This window comes from Carettochelys insculpta, chromosome 1 (genome assembly GCF_033958435.1).
Source record: "Carettochelys insculpta isolate YL-2023 chromosome 1, ASM3395843v1, whole genome shotgun sequence".
NCBI lineage: Eukaryota > Metazoa > Chordata > Testudines > Carettochelyidae > Carettochelys > Carettochelys insculpta.
In genome coordinates, this window is record NC_134137.1 from 12,377,964 (window position 1) to 12,396,531 (window position 18,568).

Below are 18,568 nucleotides of genomic sequence, written 5' to 3' on the forward strand. Positions count from 1 at the left end.
CCAGGTGCTTCAGAAGGAATGAACAGAATTGGGCAATGATTCAAGAGTCCCCTCGTGTTCAGTACCATCTTCTGGCAGCCAGAGGTTTTGGGACTAGCAGAGCCTGGGGTTGCATCCCTGCCCATCTGAGCTAGTAGCCATTGGTGGACCTCTGAATTTATCTCATGCTGTTGTCCTGGTACTGCTATGGTCTGAAGAAGTGGGTCTGTCCCACGAAAGCTCATCACCTAATAAATTATTTTGTTAGTCTTTAAAGTGCTACTTGACTGCTTCTTTGTTTTGTTTTGAACCCAGTTATGCTTTGGGTGGCAGTCCAGGTTGAACCTCTCTAATCCGGAGCTCTCTCGTCTGGCAACACTCGTAATCCGGCATGATTTTAGTTAGCTGGATGACCGTTTATCATGGGTGTGGCCAAGTTTCCCATGGTCCCATAAAGTTTATTTCCAGCCCCCAGTCCTGACTCTCAGTGTTCTGTGCTGAATAGTAACAGAGAGGTCGCCGTGTTAGTTTGTACTCCAATGAAACAAAGCAGCAGAAACAAAACTCCAATGAAACAAAGCAGCCGAAATGGAGCACTTTAAAGACTAACAAAATGTTTTATTTGATGATGAACTTTTGTGGGACAGACGCACTTCTTCAGATCAGTCATCTGATCTGATGAAGTGGGTCTGTCCCACGAGAGCTCATCACTGAATAAATCATTTTGTTAGTTTTAAAGTGCACATTTCTGCTGCTTTGTCGTGTTCTGTGCTGTTATTTAGCTGTAATTTACCCCATCTCTCTTCTAAGCACCCAGAAGCTGTGGAAATGTTGGTAATGACCTCCTGTGGTCTGGCAAATTCTCTCATCTGGCACCAGTCAGGTCCTGAGGGTGCCAGACGAGAGAGGTTCAACCTGTACTACATTGTACTACAGTGTATTGATTAGAATTTGACCCCCAAAACATCACCACTTTGACGCCAGTTGTCACTATCAGAGATAGGAGCCTGGGACAGATGGAGCACCAGTTTGACCCTGTCTGGCACCTGCTGTGACCTGGGATTGCTGCCACCTGTGGAAACAATAGATGACTGATTGCTTTTAGGTGTCTGGGCGATCATGTGTGTTTGGTGGTGGCCATATGCCAGAAAGTGAGAGCCTTGGTGGCGGACAGAGAGCACCCCTTCACTCAGCAGAGCTTCCAGGTTCTTCCCCAGCTGCCCGGTCTGTCTCTCCTCTCCTCTCTCCTCGCAGTCCTGGGGCTGTAAGGAAGGGGTTAACAGGATTCTTGCTCAGAGCGCGGAGGCAGATGTGAGAGAACAAGGGGAGCCCTGTTCTGAGCGACGGAGCCAGCCGGGCAATGTTCCTGCGCTGGTGTCCTCTCTGCTGCCCTATTACTCTGCTTCCTGCCCTGGCTCCCTCTGCCCTTTGCAGCCTGCGCAGGAGATGAGCTGACCTGTAACGTTCTCAGTGGTTTCAGCTGGCGGCTGTAAGGGGAACAAGAGAAGCGTCTCTCCTCCAGAAATTTGCTGTGCCCGGTTGCCTATGACCCCAGCTGCAGACGCGGGCTGGTAACGTGGGCCAGTGGCTATGGCTGCCTCTGGCAGAGGCACACAGGAAGTGGCCTCAGAAACGCTGGTAGATGAGCTATCGTGAAGGGCCAGACCTGCAGCAGGAGCCGAGGGTGCTGCGCTGGGGGACTCCATCTCGACTCCTCCCTCAGGGCCACGCTCCCGGCATGGGCGCCCTGAGGGGCTGGGCTCTGCCGCACCAGCTGTGTGCATTTCTCCACACTTCCCCATGCCCGGTGCGGGGCTGGAGGCCGTTTGTCCCCGCTAAGTTAAATGTGCCTTCCATAGTCAGACCGAACGTAGGAAGGCAGCCAGCAGCTACTTCCCTTTATCCACCCGGGCCGCCTGTGTCTTCCCCCCGAAACAGCGGCCATCACCCACAGCCCAGGCCTGTGGCTGCCAGAATGCTAGAGGCGCCGGGGGTGCCAGGAAACACACAGACATTGCCCCAGCGCTCGGCAGACGAAACTTGTCCCTGTCTGGGGGTGACTGCCGAGCAGGAAGCTGGCTTCTGGCCCTGGATTTGCATCGGATGATAGAGAGAAAGGTTTTAACGGGAACTTGGCCAGACACCAGGAACACAGTGGCCCATCTGTGGCCTAATAATCGCACACTGGTGGAAATCAGGAATAGGTGAGATCAGAATCTGGCCATGATAGCCGTGTCTACACGTGCATGCTACTTCGAAGTAGCGGCATTAACTTTGAAATAGCGCCTGTCACGGCTACACGCGTCGGGCGCTATTTCGAAGTTAACTTCGACGTTAGGCGGCGAGACATCGAAGTCGCTATCCTCATCAGGAGATGGGGATAGCGCCCTACTTCGACATTCAACGTCGAAGTAGGGACCGTGTAGTCATTGCGCGTCCCGCAACTTCGAAATAGCAGGGTCCGCCATGGCGGCCATCAGCTGAGGGGTTGAGAGACGCTCTCTCTCGAGCCCCTGTGGGGCTCTATGGTCACCGTGGGCAGCAGCCCTTAGCCCAGGGCTTCTGGCTGCTGCTGCTGCAGCTGGGGATCCATGCTGCATGCACAGGGTCTGCAACCAGTTGTCGGCTCTGTGTATCTTGTGTTGTTTAGTGCAACTGTGTCTGGGAGGGGCCCTTTAAGGGAGTGGCTTGCTGTTGGGTCCGCCCTGTGACCCTGTCTGCAGCTGTGCCTGGCACCCTTATTTCGATGTGTGCTACTTTGGCGTGTAGACGTTCCCTCGCAGCGCCTATTTCGATGTGGTGCTGCGCAACGTCGAAGTTGAACATCGACGTTGCCAGCCCTGGAGGACGTGTAGACGTTATTCATCGAAATAGCCTATTTCGATGTTGCTACATCGAAATAAGCTACTTCGATGTAGGCTTCACGTGTAGACGTAGCCGATGTGTTCAGTGCTTCCAGCAACAACCCCTGCGAGCTATTCCCAGCTGTCTCACAGCCTAACACGGACCTTAGGTCAGTCACTTGGGTGGGTTTCTCAGCCCGGTGCAGACAGGGCCTCTCTGATGTTTCTAACAGGAAAGGGAAGGGTTTTTCCAGAGGTTTAATTAATGGGATGTTTGTGAAGCACCTTGAAGGCAAGATGCTATAGAAACACAAAAGGGCATTTATTATTTGCAGACGCTGGGCAGTGTCGGAGTTCCCATAGGGTCTGCTGCGTTGCCCCTTGCTTATTCTCTGTTCTAACCCCTCTGCCCCCCGAGAGGCACGGCTTTCCTGTCTCTGGTCTGTGGAGTTTGGGGGTGCAGCATCACCCTTAATACAGCCTCCTAAAGGTCTGGTGCCTGATGGTTTTTTCACCCCCACAGTGAGGATGGGCCAGCAGATCTTGGGGGTGTAAATGTTCATGGTGATTTGGCTGGGCTGTGTACAAGGGTAGCCGTGGGGTGGGGGCGTCTCTGAATGCCGCTCATAGAAATTGACTCCGTTTACCTGGGAGATGTGTTTTCGAGTTTGTCGGTACAGCTGAATTCCTGCCTCCGAGGCTCTGAGAGTTGAGGCGGGTGACCGGGAATACAGGTCGCGCGGGTGGGATTTTCCAGGGACAATAGAATCCTGATTGTGGTCGCCTGTCTCTGTCAGTTGTGCAGAGCAAATGGGACCAATCACTCAGGGTGGCTGCTAGTCAGAGGGGCTCCCAGGGGCCAGATGTGGGGAGTACGAAGGGGCCTGTGCTCCTGTCACATCTCGGCCAATAACCATGCTTTCTAGGCCTGCACTGGTGGTTGCAAATGCTTGCCTGCCTGCGGTGTGGTCCCTTCAGAGGAAGTCCATGCGGTTCGCTCTCCAGACCCCCTTGCTCTGCAAGCAGCAGCTGATAAGCTGCCCTGCCTGCTCTGTGTTAGCAGGAGACAGACATCTTTACAGCACTTCTGTTGACAGAGTGCTTTCTCACTCTGCAAAGCAACCTGGGGCAAGAGAGGGGTGTGCAGGGCGGCCTTTGCTCTGTTCCTACTCAGCTCCAGCTCCCGCTTCACAGAGGTAAGGGCGGGGTAACCAGGGCTGGAGTCTGCCAGCTGCACACAGGCTGTGCGGCACCGTATAAAGTCACTGTGCTCCAGGCGGGAGGAAAGCCCTGGGACTGGCTGATGAAAATCAGATGCTTTAAAAAAAATGTATCCAGAGGCTTTCAGTGTGTGTGCGTGTGCCTGTGTGTGTGTGTGAGAGAGAGAGAGAGATTGAGAGAGAGAGTGAGCGAGTGACAGGTGTGTGTGTGTGTGTGAGACAGGTGTGTGTGTCAAAACAAAGACACAGTCAAGTAGCACTTTAAAGACTATCAAAATAATTTATTAGGTGAGCTTTTGTGGGAGAGACCCACTAGGTGTGTGTGTGTGTCTGTCTGAATGACAGGGGTGTGTGTGTGTGTGTGCGTGTGTGCATGTGTGTGTGAGTGAGTGACAGTGTGGGTGTGTCTGAATGACAGGGGTGCATGTGTGAGTTTGTGTGAGTGAGTGAGTGCCAGGTGTGCGTATGTCAGTGAATGACAGCTCTGTGTGTGTATGAGTGAGTGTTGGCATGTACATGAGTGAATGACAGGTGTGTGTGTGTGTGTGTGAGTGAGTGACAGGTATGAGTGAGTGCCGGTGTGTGTGCGTGAGTGAGTGCTAGGTGTGTGTGTGTGAGTTTGTGTGAGTGAGTGAGTGCCAGGTGTGTGTGTGAGAGAGAGTGAGTGACGTGTGTGTGTGTGTGTGTGTGTGTGTGTGTGTGAGAGAGAGAGAGAGAGAGAGAGTGCCGGTGTGTATGAGTGAGTGACAGGTGTGCATGTGTGTGTGTGTGAGTGAGTGCCGGTGTGTGTTTGTGTGTGTGTGAGTGAATGACGGTGTGTGAGTGAGTGCCAGGTGTGTGTGTGTGTGTGATGGGGTATGTGTCTGTGAGTGAATGACGGGTGTGTGTGTGTGTATGTGTGTGTGTAGGAGTGAGTGCTGGGGTGTGTGTGTGTGTGTGCGTGTGTGTGTGTGTGTGAGTGAGTGAGTGCCAGGTGTGTGTGTGTTTGTGTGTGTGAGAATGATGGGGTGTGTGTCTGTGAGTGAATGACGGGTGTGTGTGTGTGTATGAGTGAGTGCCGGTGTGTGCGTGTGTGTGTGAATGACGGGTATATGCGTATATGAGTCAGTGCTGGTGTGTGTGTGTGTGTGTGTGTGTGTGTGTGTGTGTGTGTGTGTGTGTGAGAGTGACGGGCCAAGTCCTGGCTCCAGCCAGTGCTGACTCTACGACGCTTGGCTGCCTGAGGGCTGTTTTGTCACAAGGGTGAAAAGCATTGGTGGATCTTTGGTCACTGCTTAGGGCACGTCGGCGTTGGTGTAGAAATTCCCGGGGGCCCTGAGTTTCCCAAGCCAGGGTCAACGTACCCCTTCCTCCTTGTGGGGTCTCAGCCCAGACCTCTACTCTGCCACGTTTAGCCCTACAGCACGAGCCCTGGGAGCCCAGCTCAGCTGACCCGGGTCAGTCTCGGCTGTGTGGTGGGGAGAAGTACCCATACGAATGCACTTCACCTCGCACACCAGGGCCAGGTCACAGGATCCACCAGGACAGAGGGGCCGTCTCATCAGAAGGGCCAAGTGCTGCGTGTTTTCTGAACGCTCAATTCTTTTCTCACCCTACAACTGTCCCTTTGGTCAAGACCTCCTTCTGCCCATCCGGTACTTCATTCAGCGCCTGGGTAGAGAGTGTGATACACTCAGCATCCTGCCCTGCCCCCCCGCAGATCCACTCTGGCCCTGGGCACACCAATTGTACCTGCTGTGTGCTGGGGTTATGCTTGTGGCACCTCGGTGGCGCCACTCTCTTTCGGAGAGGTGCTCTGGAGGCGGAGAGCCAGGAACTGGGGTATCTGAGACACAAACCTACGTGGCAAGACATTGCCGCCCGGCCTCACGGTGCAATCAGGGATTTCAATTCAGGATTACAGAAGAGCAAGCTTCGACTCCCTCTGAGAAGTGATAGCAGGGTCCCCTGGGGAGCAAATACGAAGGGGAAAGGAGTTCAGGAGAACTGAACTGGCAGTATTTTAAAGAAGCCTTATTGCAGGCACAGGAACAAACCTTCCCGATGTGCAGTAAGAAAAGCAAATATGGTAGGCAACCAGCTTGACTTAGCAGGGAAATCCTTGGTGAGCTTAAACTCAAAAAGGAAGCATATAAGAAGAGGAAGCTGGGGCAGATGACAAAGGAGGAGTATAAATACACCCGAGAGAATACCAGGGAGTAAGCAGGAAAGCGAAAGCACAATTGGAACTGCAGCTAGCAAAGAACATGAAGGGTAACAAGAAGTGTTTCTACGGGTCTGTTGACAATAAGAGGGCAATTGAGGGTGGGAGGTGTGGGGCCATTCCTAGATGAGGGAGGTAACGTGGTAACAGATGTCAAAACAAAAAGCAGTCAAGTAGCACTTTAAAGACTAGCAAAGTAGTTTATTAGGTGAGCTTTCGTGGGACAGACTCACTTCTTCAGACCACAGCCAGACCAGAACAGACTCAATAACAGATGGTAACAGATGGTGTGGGAAAGGCTGAAGTACTCAATGCCTTTTATTCCCCTGTGTTCAGGGACAAGGTCAGCTCCCAGGCTACTGCTCTAGGCAATGCACTAGAGAGAGGAGCTGGGCAGCCCTCCATGGGGAAACAACAGGTTCAAGGCTACCTAGAAAACCTGGATATACATAAATCCATGGGTCCAGATTTAATGCACCCAAGGGCACTGAGGAATTTGGCAAATGTCGTTGCAGAGCCTTTAGATGTCATCTTTGAAAACTCTTGGAGATTGGGAGAGGTCCCGGATGATTGGAAAAAGGCAAATGTAGTGCCCATCTCTAAAAAAGGAAGGGATAATCCAGGGAACCATAGACCTGTCAGCCTTACCTCAGAAAAATCCTGGAGGGGATCCTCAAGGAATCCATTTTGAAGCACATGGAAGAGAGGAAAGTGATTAAGAGCAGTCAACATGGTTTCACTAAGTGCAAGTCATGCCTGACCAATCTGATTAGATTCTGTGATGAGGTAACTGGCTCTGTGGACATGGGGAAATCAGTGGATGTGATATACCTTGACTTTAGCAAAGCTTTTGATACAATCTCCCACAACATTCTTGTCCATAAGTTAAGGAAGTATGGATTGGATAAACGAACTGTAAAGTGGATAGAAAGCTGGCTAGATGGTCAGGCCCAATGGGTAATGATCAATTGCTCGAAGTCTGTTTGGGGGTCGGTTTCATTTGGAGTGTCCAAGGATTAGTTCTGGGACCCGTATTGTTCAGCATCTGTATTAATGACCTGGATGAGGAGAAGGATTGCACCCTCAGCAAGTTTGTGTATGACAGTAAGCTAGGAGGACAAGAAAATATATTGGAGGGTAGGGACAGGGTCCAGAGAGACCTAGATAAACTGGAGGATTGGGCTGAAAGTAGTCTGATGAGGGTCAACAAGGACAAGTGTAGAGTCCTAAACTTGGGATGGAAGAATCCCAAGCATTGTTACAGTCTGGGGACTGACTGGTTAAGTAGCAGGGCAGCAGAGAAGGACCTGGGGATTACAGTGGATGAGAGGCTGGATATGAGTCAACAGCATGCCCTTGTAGTCAAGATGGCTAATGGCATATTGGGGTATATTAGGAGAGGCATTTTCAGCAGATCTAGAGAAGTTGTTATTTCACTCTATTTGGCACTGGTGAGACCACATCTGGAGTATTGCCTCCAGTTCTGCCGCCTGCCCCCAGTATAGAAAGGAGGTGGATGCATTGGAAAGGGTCTAGCGGAGGGCAATAAAAATGAGGGGTCTGGAACACATGACCTATGAGGAGAGGCTGAGGGATTTGGGCTTATTTAGTTTACAGAAGAGAAGATTGAGGGGTGATTTAATAGCAGCCTTCGATTTCCTGAAGGGGGGGCTCCAAAGAAGATGGAGAGAAATTGTTCTCAATGATGACAGACGGCAGTACCAAGAGCAATGGTCTGAAGCTACAGAAGGAGAGGAGTAGGTTGGATATTAAGAAAAACTATGTCACTAGGAGGGTGGTGAATGTGTTACCTAGAGAAGTGGTGGAATCTCCATGCCTAGAGGTTTTTAAGTCCCAGCTTGATAAAGTCCTGGCTGGGATGATTTAACTAGGGTTGATCCTTCTTTGGGCAGGGGGCTGGACTTGAAAGCCTCCTGAGGTCCCTTCCAGCCCTAGGATTCTATGATTCTAGGAGGAGGCTTGCCCCCCACCCCCTGGGAGCTGTAGCAGAGGGAAACTGAGGCAGTACGTTAGGGAAGTGTCCTAGAAGTGAGACCTGTGGGACCATGAAAGGGATAGGAGTCCTCTGGCTTCAGGATAGTTAAACACAGATGGAAGAAAACTCTGGTAGGTCCAGCGACCGCTGCTTATGGCACCAGAGTTGAACCTCGTTGTGGCCTTGCGCTCTCTGCTGCTCTCCTGGCTTGTTGACTAGCCACTGGCTGCTTCTCACCATAAACCTAAAGGATGGTCTCTTCAGGTCAGGTTATATGTTATCTCCGTGTTATACATGTGTATGGTGCTGTGTGGAGTGAGACCTGCTCTCGGGCTGCTCCCCTCACCCAAGTGTTGCCTAGTGGCTAGTGCACAAGCCTGGGATGTAGGAGACCTAGCTGTGCGCCCTTGGGCAAACCCTTCCTTTCTCCTTGCCTCAGTTTCCCCCTCTGGGACAAGCAGTGCCTTGTTTTGCGACGTGTTCTGAGCTCTCTGGATGAAGAAGAGCTAAGGGGTGTGACTTTTATTCTACACTCCCACTGGCTTTGGTTCCCACAGGTGACCCCGTTATAACCTGAGGGGCTGCAGCTGTAAGTTGTCCTGTGGCTAGAGAAACTAAAGATGGAGAAGCCCCATTTGCTCTCCCCCTCTCCCTCTGTGGACCGAATGCAGGTCTACTCCCTATGGCACTGCGGTCAGTCTACACAGGTCTTAAGCCATGGGCTGGCTTCCCTGGGCAGGTGATTCGGCCCTGAATAGCTGTCATTGTCAGAGGGAGACTGTTTAAATCCCCGTACAGCTGGCTGTCTCTCGCCCTGGACCTCCCACTGACTCACTCACACCCCCTGAATTAGACAGATTATGTTCTCTCACTCTGCTGTCATAAACGTTATCGCTCTCCTCCGAATTCCCTCCGGTTTGTCAGAATGTCTCTGCTAACCCCGTGGCTGGTCCAGAATGTGTGTTTCCAGCAGGGCCATGGGGAGCAGAGCTGCCGTCCCTGCCCTGGGAGCAGCTGTCTGTACATTTAGTGTGCAGAGACCTATTCGTCAGCCACCTGTCACTGCTGGTGGAATGTGGAGGTGGCACGTGGACGGCCAGGGCACTCAGGGAGTGGAAATAAGCATGGAAAAAAGTATTCACTGCAGGGGGGTTGGCATGCGTGAAACTACCTTATCACCAGCCCTTTCCCTGTGCCCTGGCAGGGTTTTATCAGCTAGAAAGAGAGAGAAAGAGCCCCTCCCAGCAAGCTCAGCAGCTCTCATCGGTTACGGCAAAGCAGCCACTAACAGGGATTTTTAAAAACAGGTTAACTTTTGTGCTTTAAAAATAGTATGTGGGCTTCCAGGAACAATCAGCGGCTCGTGCATGGGGCAAGGCAGAACTATGCATCTACAGAGATTGAAGCAATTTACTCCAGTCAAAGGCACAAGAGTGGTTTATTCCCTGCTAGGAGAACATTTCTACAGACCAGGTGTCCAAGCCCTGGCTTGATCTGACAGCTCTTCTTGGGCTGGTGCAGCCCGGACAGTGTGATCTCCAATTCCTGTCCCAGCATTGCTAACTAGGGACCCTCTGTGATGAAGTGGGGTTTGGAGGGATTTTATTCCCCTGGTTAGGTTGTCTGTGTCTCCTCCTGTCCTGTAGGAACACCAGCTGGGTGCCTCAGTTTCCCCAGGCACAGCATCAGTGCATAGTTGGTGATGGGAGTTTCCGTGTGATGACTTTTCACAGATACTCAATGGCCCTTCATGGCCTTTGTAACCTAGGACAACAGGTGACACCTTTTGCCCTGTTGCAGGACAAAGGCTAGAGGAGGGGGCTGGCTGGTAGGATATGAACTGGCCAGTGTGGGAGTGGAGCAGTCTTGGCTGGCTGGAGAGGGAGAAGGGACGGCCAGGGCCCTGGATCTGACCTTCCCTGGGCTCCTCTCCCCAAGATGGGTTGTACTGACGGCTTCTGGTTTCTGAGCTGACAAGTCTGTTCTATGCTGTGTCCCTGTCGCCCAATAACCTTCTGTTCTCCCTGCTGAGTGAGTCACATCTGCCTGCGGATGGGGTGCAGGGCCTGGGGACCCCACGCTCTGTAACACCCTGACTAGGGGGAGTGGGCTCTGTTCCCTGTGCAGGTACAGCTGGGGTTTGATAGTAATAAAAGACACATACAAAAAAAGCAAATCTCAGGTGACGGTCTCCTCTTGTCGCTGATTTGTTACAGGCTTTCCGAGGGGAGGCTGATCCTGTGCACTGTGAGCACCACTGGGCTTTGGGTGGGGGCTCTGCTGTGGCCAGTGGTAGAAGAGCTGGCGTGGGTGCTAATGAGGCACTTTGAGACGGATGGCTGCGGTTAGAACAGATGAAGCAGCAGCACTCGTACCATGAGCCTTTGCGCCAGGAGCAGGTTTCAGCCCTGAGCCAGATGGTCCATCTCCTGGGAGCTGTCACAGGGTGACTGGCCCTTTAAGGGCAGCTGGGTCTTAGCCCCACCTGTGACATGCTTCCTCTCCGGGTGGGGGGCAGGCGGCTCTCTCCTCTCCCCGGCCTCTGGCCTGGATACAGGGGTGGCTTGAGCAGTGAGAAGGGTTGGCTGGAGGGCCTGGGAAGGCAGAGGGCTAGACAAAGCTGGAGAGGGGTGCAGCGAGCCAGAGGTGGAAGAAGTACCCCAAAAGTTACTTGAGTAAAAGTATCAGATAGGTGGCCATGTTAGTCTGTAGCTTCGAGATTAACAAGAACTCTTGCGGCACCTTATAGACTCACAGATATTCTGGAGCATAATGTTGTCACTGGTGTAGATGTGTGGGCAGAGTTGGCAGCGAGGACCGTTGCAGGGGCTGGTTCCAGGCTTAGAGCCACTGGTTTGTGATTTGTAGTGGCTGGTGAGGATTTGTCTGTAGGCGAGGACAGGCCTGCCTCCCAAATCACAAACCAGTGGCTCTGAGTCTGGAACCAGCCCCTGCAACTCTGCTCACATATCTACACCAGTGACATCTTCACAGGACCTAACATCAACCATACCATCAGGGGCTCCTTTACCTGCACGTCTACTAATAAAATATATGCCATCACATGCCAGCAATGCCCCACTGCAATTTACATTGGCCAAACTGGACAGTCTCTACGTAAAAGAATAAATGGACATAAATCAGACATCAGGAACAGTAATGTACAGAAGCCTGTGGGGGAACATTTCAATCTCCCTGGACACTCAGTGGCAGATTTAAGGGTGACAGTCCTGAAACAAAGACATTTCAGAAATCAAATGGAGAGAGAAATCTCTGAGCCGCAATTTATTTGCAAATTTGACTCCATTAACCGAGGATTAAACAGACTGGGAGTGGCTGGCCCCTTACAAAAGCAGTTTCTCCGCCCTGGTTGTTAATATCTCCCCATTAGACTCTGACAATGGGCCACATCCCCCTGTCTGATCTGACTTGTTTTCAACTCTTTTGATACATACTATTGACACTGGGCCATTTCCACCTTGCTGAATAGACCTTGTCAGCTCTGGCCCTCCCTCTTACTGGGACCCCACTCTTTAAATACCCCTCTGAAACCCCCCCCCCTCCCGCTCATGCATATGACGAAGTGGGTCTTCGCCCATGAAAGCTTATGCTCCAAAATATCTGTCCATAAGGTGCCACAAGACTTCTTGTTGTTCTTGTATAAAAGTGCATCTGCTTTCACTTCTGGATACTTGAGTGCAATCAGGATGTGACATGTATGTGCGTGCACATGTGTGTACTTTTACTCAAGTAATTTTCCAGAGGGACACTGGTGATTTGTACCTAAGTACATTCCCCCCAGGTCCCTCTCCCCAGCAGCTGTACTTTTATTCATGTAACTTTCTGGTACTTTTTCCACCTCCGCAGGGAGCAAACAGGCTTTTGCTGCCGATGCTGAGCTAGCGCAGAGAAAGGTGCCTGCTAGGGAGGGCCAGCGGGGACTTGACAAAGAGCAGGGAAGAATTAACTGAGCTTGTGAGACTTAATCCTGAGCCATTTGTGAGTCTTACAGAAGCAATTAGTGGTTAAGAGGGAAAGCAAAAAAGCTTTTGGGGTACTTATTGTGAAGGAGAAACTGCGGCAGGGCTGCTGCAGAGCCCCCCCACACCCCTGGCCCCTCAGGGGTCTGCCCTTTATGCAAGTGAGAGGGAAGCTTGTTTTCCCATTGCATTCCTGTTTTGCAGAAGTTGCCAGCGTGTGCGAGTTCATAGGGTGGGGACGTTTGTCCACTAGGAACTAAAGTGAGAATCAGTGACTGAGTCCGATTGTTCTGCCAGTCAGTAACCCCTGTCCTGGTGTTACTGACAGGTAGGAATAGCCCCGGGCAGGAAGGGCTCTTTAACACCACTCCAGCACCCCAGCCCTTCCTGCTCCCATAGCCACTTCCCCAGAACTCCTCTGGGAGCATTAGCAGGGAGTGCTGGTAACACCTGGGCTCCAGCCCTGGGGTGAATAAACTCGGGAGCTTCTAGCGTGTGCACCTGCACTGCCATCTCCGCTGAGAGCAGTGGTATGAAGCTGGGACTGGGCTGGATCCGTGAGGGAGACAGGTCAAACCCAGCACCTCAAATAGCTGCACGTTAGAAACCAGTGCAGATCACAGCATGTGGGTGTAATGTGGGCCCTGCTGGTCAGATTAGGGAATAAAATAAACACCTTCACAGGCTGCTGCTGGTCAGTTTAGGGAATATTTGATTTCTCCTTCTACCTGGAGTTTTTTATTTTAAAGACTGCAAAGTGAGGGAATCGGGATTGTGTCTTTTTCTTGGGTGTGACCTTTCATGCTGCCTAGAGACGGCCTGTGAGGGTGTTTATTTTAAAGGTTAGCATGTCCTTCAGGGGCTTGTTTTTCCCTTGAGGAGTCTCGTGCGTCTACAGCTGAGTGTCCTGTGGTTTCAGGGGAGGATTCTTTGGTGGGGTCAGAGACACGTCAGCTTTCTCACCGCTCGGGGGGGAAAGGGAGGGGGATGTGCTTGAGATGTTGGAGTTAAACAGAGGTTAATAAACCCCCCAAAGGGTTTCGAACACTCTCAGGGAGGTGAGACTCACTCGCACTCGTGTTTGTTCGAGTTTCACGTGGTTGGAGACTGTCATCATCCCACCACATCTCCAGCCATCCAAAGTCACCCAGGAAATACAGCTTAGAAGACACCCAAGTCTCAGTTACACCAAACAGGGAAAACCCTAAAGAAACCCATTGGTGGACAACTTTGCACCAGCACGAGGAGGAGGGAAAACACAAACCTGCTCTCTCCCACCTTTGTGGCTCCTCTTGAAATATCTCCCTCACGGAGGAGACAGGGGTCTGACAGCCTCCAGGGAAACAGAGGGGCCAGGACAAGCGGTGGGAGTCAGGGCACCAGACTGCCGACAGCGTAGCTTTGGCCGCCGCGGTGGTGAAGGGCAAAGCTGGCTCACGCAGGTCTCTGCCGGGCTCTCTGGAACTCAGGGGTGCCGGATTGTTGGGAGATGTGGTTTCAGGGCTGGAGAGAGAGAGGGTTTTGGATATACCTGTTATGACTGAATGCCTGTAAAGCGTTAACCCAAAGTGGGGGTTCTCTGTTGGCAAGCGGGCAGGTGAGCCAATGGGAAGAGAGACGGATTTTTTTAATTAAAGCAGTTGCCTAGTGAGGGGGTCTTTCTTCTGTCTGGCCAGAGCAGAGAAAGAGATGTTTAATCCTGAACAGGCTTAATGAAGCCAGTAAATACTCAGGCCACAGCATGACCTGGGCGTACAGATATGTAAGTAAAAAGAAGACGTTTAGTCAGACGCGATCAGGTTACTTTTTATTTTGGGTTTAGTGCGGGACTTCTCAGGCTGGCTGAGGTACCTCCCCCTACACTTTAACTTCTAAACTGAATTCCAGGGAAGTAATTCTTTGTGCTCTTTTTTTTTAAGTTGCTTTGTAACACTTTGCAACCAAGTGTGATTTATCACTTTCTTGGTATACTTAATCTTTTGTTTTGTTAATAAATTACTTTTTTAAGGGCAATGATTTGATTCCTGTGTCCTGGAGGAGAGTGTGGATATGCATGCCTAAGGCTGAAAGTTCAGCTATCCGACTGCAGCTTAATTTCTTCCTCTTTGTTTTCGAGCTCTCTTTTAAAGGAGGGTTAAGAGCTTGGGGTTACCCCACAGGGAGACTCCCAGGTGTGTCTGCTTGGGTTTTAAAGGGGGGTTTTCTCAGTTGGGTGGTGGCAGCTACCTCCCAGGGTCAGGGTATTTGTGACCTTGTGAAGCTTTTAAGCAGAAGCCTATAGAGGCCAGGCATTTTTAGGTCTCTCGAAGGCCTCCACCTTCTGCGCTTGGAGCGTCACAGGGGGCATCAGCCTTGACAATAACCCTGGTTGAGGGGGCATGTGGATGGAACCAACAGATCTGCTCTTCCATTGTGTGTCTGGAGGTGCTGTGTGGATGAACCCTGGCCCTGGACAGGGAGGGCAGTTTCCATGGATGTGGCTTTTGGAGCTAGTTTGCGCTGCCCATGTGCTGAGCAGCGGAGCGTTGTGTGGAGGTGGAAGACCTGGTGAAAATCCCACCTGCCATTCAGGATGACAGCCGGCCTGCAATCCCTCGTCTCCTGGCTGAGCACAGATTCACCCGGTGCAACTGAGAGCCAGATCTGGCCCCCAGAGGGGACGGAGGGCAGCCTGGTGGAATTAAAGTTAAGCTCTCTTGGTGAGCGTGGATTGTGATTTGAAAGCAGTTTCCAGGTCTCTGGGCAGGAACTAATTGCTGATGAGCTGTCAGGTTGCTCTGGTTCATGGCTGTGTAGTGTCAGCATTCTTCTGCATGGACAGGGCAGACAGTCATTTGAGTGTCTCTGTCTATGCCCTGGGTTTGGGTCACTGTCACTTCCAAGTCAGCCATCTGAGAAGGCCCTAGAGTGGGACTTTCTTGAACTAGATCACCAGCCCGCCCTGCCAGTGGAGGAGTTCTCAGAAGAACGCTGCAGGGTCAGGAATTCTGCATGTGCCCAGTAAGGTGTGTGTGTTTGAGAGTAGCCCCATCACTGCGGTGTCTGAGCACTGCCCAGTCTTCAGTGCATTTCTCTGCACAACAGGGCCATGCTGCCATTCCTTTGGCACAGAGAAACTAAGTGATGTGCCAAAGGTTACACAGGGCATGTGTGGCAGAGAAGGGACTTGAACCTGGATCCCAGGCTGGCTTCCACACGGCTGACCCATCCTTCAGTTGTCTTGACCCAGGCCTGTGGTGCTGTAGATGATAAATGCGCCTTGTCAGTACAGACCAAAGCAAACCCACTAGCCTCCCCAAGCTGTGTGCCAGCCTCCGGAACACCTGGCCTCTCTCCCCGAGCCTGCAGGCCTGGGCTGCTGGCGAGGAGCGCCCGGGGGCAAGCAGAGCCATTGGGGAGTGTAAGCTGCTGTGCGCTGGGAGAAGAGATGAGCCTTGCACAGTGCCCTGACGGCCTGGGAGTTTGGGCGGTTTTGGCTTGAAGAAGGGAAGTGAACTTCAAGGTGAGGAGCCCCCCAAGGCCCTGCCCGCAGCCTCCTCTTGGTAAGCCATAGAGGGCCTGGCTGGAGCAGTGCAGCTTCATGCAACCTTGGCAGTGCATGCAGGGCTCTGCGCAGGCAGGCCCTAGCCCTTGAACGTGGGAGTGCCGTAGGGGAGGGGGATGCTGGGGACCTGTCTTTGGGTGAGCTGTGGGGGAAGGGAGTGTCCTAGGGCTGGCTCTGGGGGTGCTGTGGGGGAAGGGAAGTGCTGTGGGGGTGCCATGGGGGAGGGGAGTGCCCTAGGGCTGACTCTTGGGGTGCTGTGGGGCAGGGGAGCTGCTCTGGGGGTACTGTGGGGGAGGGGAGTGCCCTAGGGCTGGCTCTGGGGGTGATGCAGGGGAGAAGATGTGCTGTGGGGGTGCTGTGGGGGAGGGGAGTGCCCTAGGGCTGACTGTTGGGGTGCTGTGGGGGAGGGGAGTTGCTCTGGGGGTGCTGTAGGGGAGGGGAGTGCCCTAGGGCTGGCTCTGGGGGTGCTGTGGCATAGGGGAGTGCCCTAGGGCTGGTTCTGGGGGAGCTGTGGGTGAGGGGAGTGGCTCTGGGGGTGCCGTGGGGGAGGGGAGTGCCCTAGGGCTGGTTCTGGGGGTGCCGTGGGTGAGGGGAGTTGCTCTGGGGGTACTGTGGAGGAGGGGAGTGCCCTAGGGCTGGTTCTGGGGGAGCTGTGGGTGAGGGGAGTGGCTCTGGGGGTGCCGTGGCATAGGGGAGTGCCCTAGGGCTGGTTCTGGGGGAGCTGTGGGTGAGGGGAGTGGCTCTGGGGGTGCCGTGGGTGAGGGGAGTTGCTCTGGGGGTACTGTGGGGGAGGGGAGTGCCCTAGGGCTGGTTCTGGGGGTGCTGTGAGTGAGGGGAGTGGCTCTGGGGGTGCTGCAGGTGAGGGGAGTGGCTCTGGGGGTGCTGTGGGGGAGGGGAGTTGCTCTGGGGGTGCCGTGGGGGAGGGGAGTGGCTCTGGGGGTGCCGTGGGGGGAGGGGAGTGCCCTAGGGCTGGTTCTGGGGGTGCTGTGGGTGAGGGGAGTGGCTCTGGGGGTGCCGCAGGTGAGGGGAGTGGCTCTGGGGGTGCTGTGGGTGAGGGGAGTGGCTCTGGGGGTGCCGTGGGGGAGGGAAGTGCCCTAGGGCTGGTTCTGGGGGTGCTGTGGGTGAGGGGAGTGGCTCTGGGGGTGCCACAGGTGAGGGGAGTGGCTCTGGGGGTGCCGTGGGGGAGGGAAGTGCCCTAGGGCTGGTTCTGGGGGTGCTGTGGGTGAGGGGAGTGGCTCTGGGGGTGCCGTGGGGGGAGGGGAGTGCCCTAGGGCTGGTTCTGGGGGTGCTGTGGGTGAGGGGAGTGGCTCTGGGGGTGCTGCAGGTGAGGGGAGTGGCTCTGGGGGTGCCGTGGGGGAGGGGAGTGGCTCTGGGGGTGCCGTGGGGGAGGGAAGTGCCCTAGGGCTGGTTCTGGGGGTGCTGTGGGTGAGGGGAGTGGCTCTGGGGGTGCTGCAGGTGAGGGGAGTGGCTCTGGGGGTGCTGTGGGGGAGGGGAGTTGCTCTGGGGGTGCCGTGGGGGAGGGGAGTGCCCTAGGGCTGGTTCTGCGGGTGCTGTGGGTGAGGGGAGTGGCTCTGGGGGTGCCGCAGGTGAGGGGAGTGGCTCTGGGGGTGCCGTGGGGGAGGGGAGTGCCCTAGGGCTGGTTCTGGGGGTGCTGTGGGTGAGGGGAGTGGCTCTGGGGGTGCCGCAGGTGAGGGGAGTGGCTCTGGGGGTGCCGTGGGGGAGGGGAGTGCCCTAGGGCTGGTTCTGGGGGTGCTGTGGGTGAGGGGAGTGGCTCTGGGGGTGCCGCAGGTGAGGGGAGTGGCTCTGGGGGTGCCGTGGGGGAGGGGAGTGCCCTAGGGCTGGCACCGGGGCTGTTCTTCTGAGGCAGAGACCCTGCGGTGGTGCCTGGAGAATGGTGTTGCCACTGCTACGTGTTTTTTACTGTGCTGCCTGCGCTGGCCCCACCATGGAGCCGGATCTGCCCCCTCCATTTCCTGGCAATGCCCAGGGACCGTCCGTGTGGAAAAGCCTCGACCCCACCCAGCTGTGGCTCAGGGTCAGATCCGGCAAGGGCTGTCCCCTGCCACCCCTCCTGCAACCCACTCCAGCCCCTCCCCCAGGTACCCACCCCCACCGATCCTGCTTGGTGACATCCTGGGGGACACCTGGTCAATGGTGCAGGCGTCTCCTCCCCTGTGAGACGTCCCGTCCCTCTTGTCACTTTGGGGATCATTCCCCAGGGCTTGTTGGCTCAGGGGCAGCCACACGTTCCCCCGTCCGGTCTCTCTCGGGTTTCTCTTCCTTGCTCTCCTGTCAAGCTGTCCCTTGCTGCCTCGCCCATGGCTGGCTTTGTACGGTACACCCCCACTTGCCTAGAGATGGGGAGTTGCCAGCTGAGGGTTAGGGAGCCAGCTCAGGATTGAGGAGTGAGGGATTCTAGTCCCTGCTGTGCCACAGGTTCCAGTCACTTAGCCTCTCCGTGCCTCAGTTTCCCACCTGTAACCCGTGCATCCAGGTAACCGTCCTGCTCGCTCTCACAGGGAGAAGTGACTGTGAGGTGCACAGATGCTGCGATAACTGAATTAGGTGTGTACCTAGGTTGTGCGTCTCTATGAATGACTGTCTACGTGGCAGCCTGGTGTTGCCTGCGTATGTAGAGGAGGTCTAGGTCTTACACCAGCTTGGCAACTACAAGGGCAGGCTGACCAGTACGTAGGCCCTGTGGTGATTGCACAGTCCAGAGCCAGCAGAGGGGCATGCCAGGGTGGCACATGGTGTGGGCGGACACAATGCCCTGGGTCCGTGAAAGCTGGAGTAAGTGGGT

General features: G+C 54.1%; 1 protein-coding gene across 9 annotated transcripts in view; it reads left to right on the forward strand.

The window, feature by feature from the left end:
• ARAP1 (ArfGAP with RhoGAP domain, ankyrin repeat and PH domain 1) overlaps positions 1–18,568 on the forward strand; it is a 225,839-nt gene that overhangs the window by 103,325 nt on the left and 103,946 nt on the right. The window contains exon 1 of one of the 9 annotated variants that reach the window (XM_075017906.1): positions 3,933–4,018. The exons of the other annotated variants lie outside the window; for them this stretch is intronic. The gene's annotated coding sequence lies outside the window, so the exon portion shown is untranslated. Of the gene's footprint in view, positions 1–3,932; positions 4,019–18,568 lie in introns of those variants that run through there. 9 annotated transcript variants of the gene reach the window in all.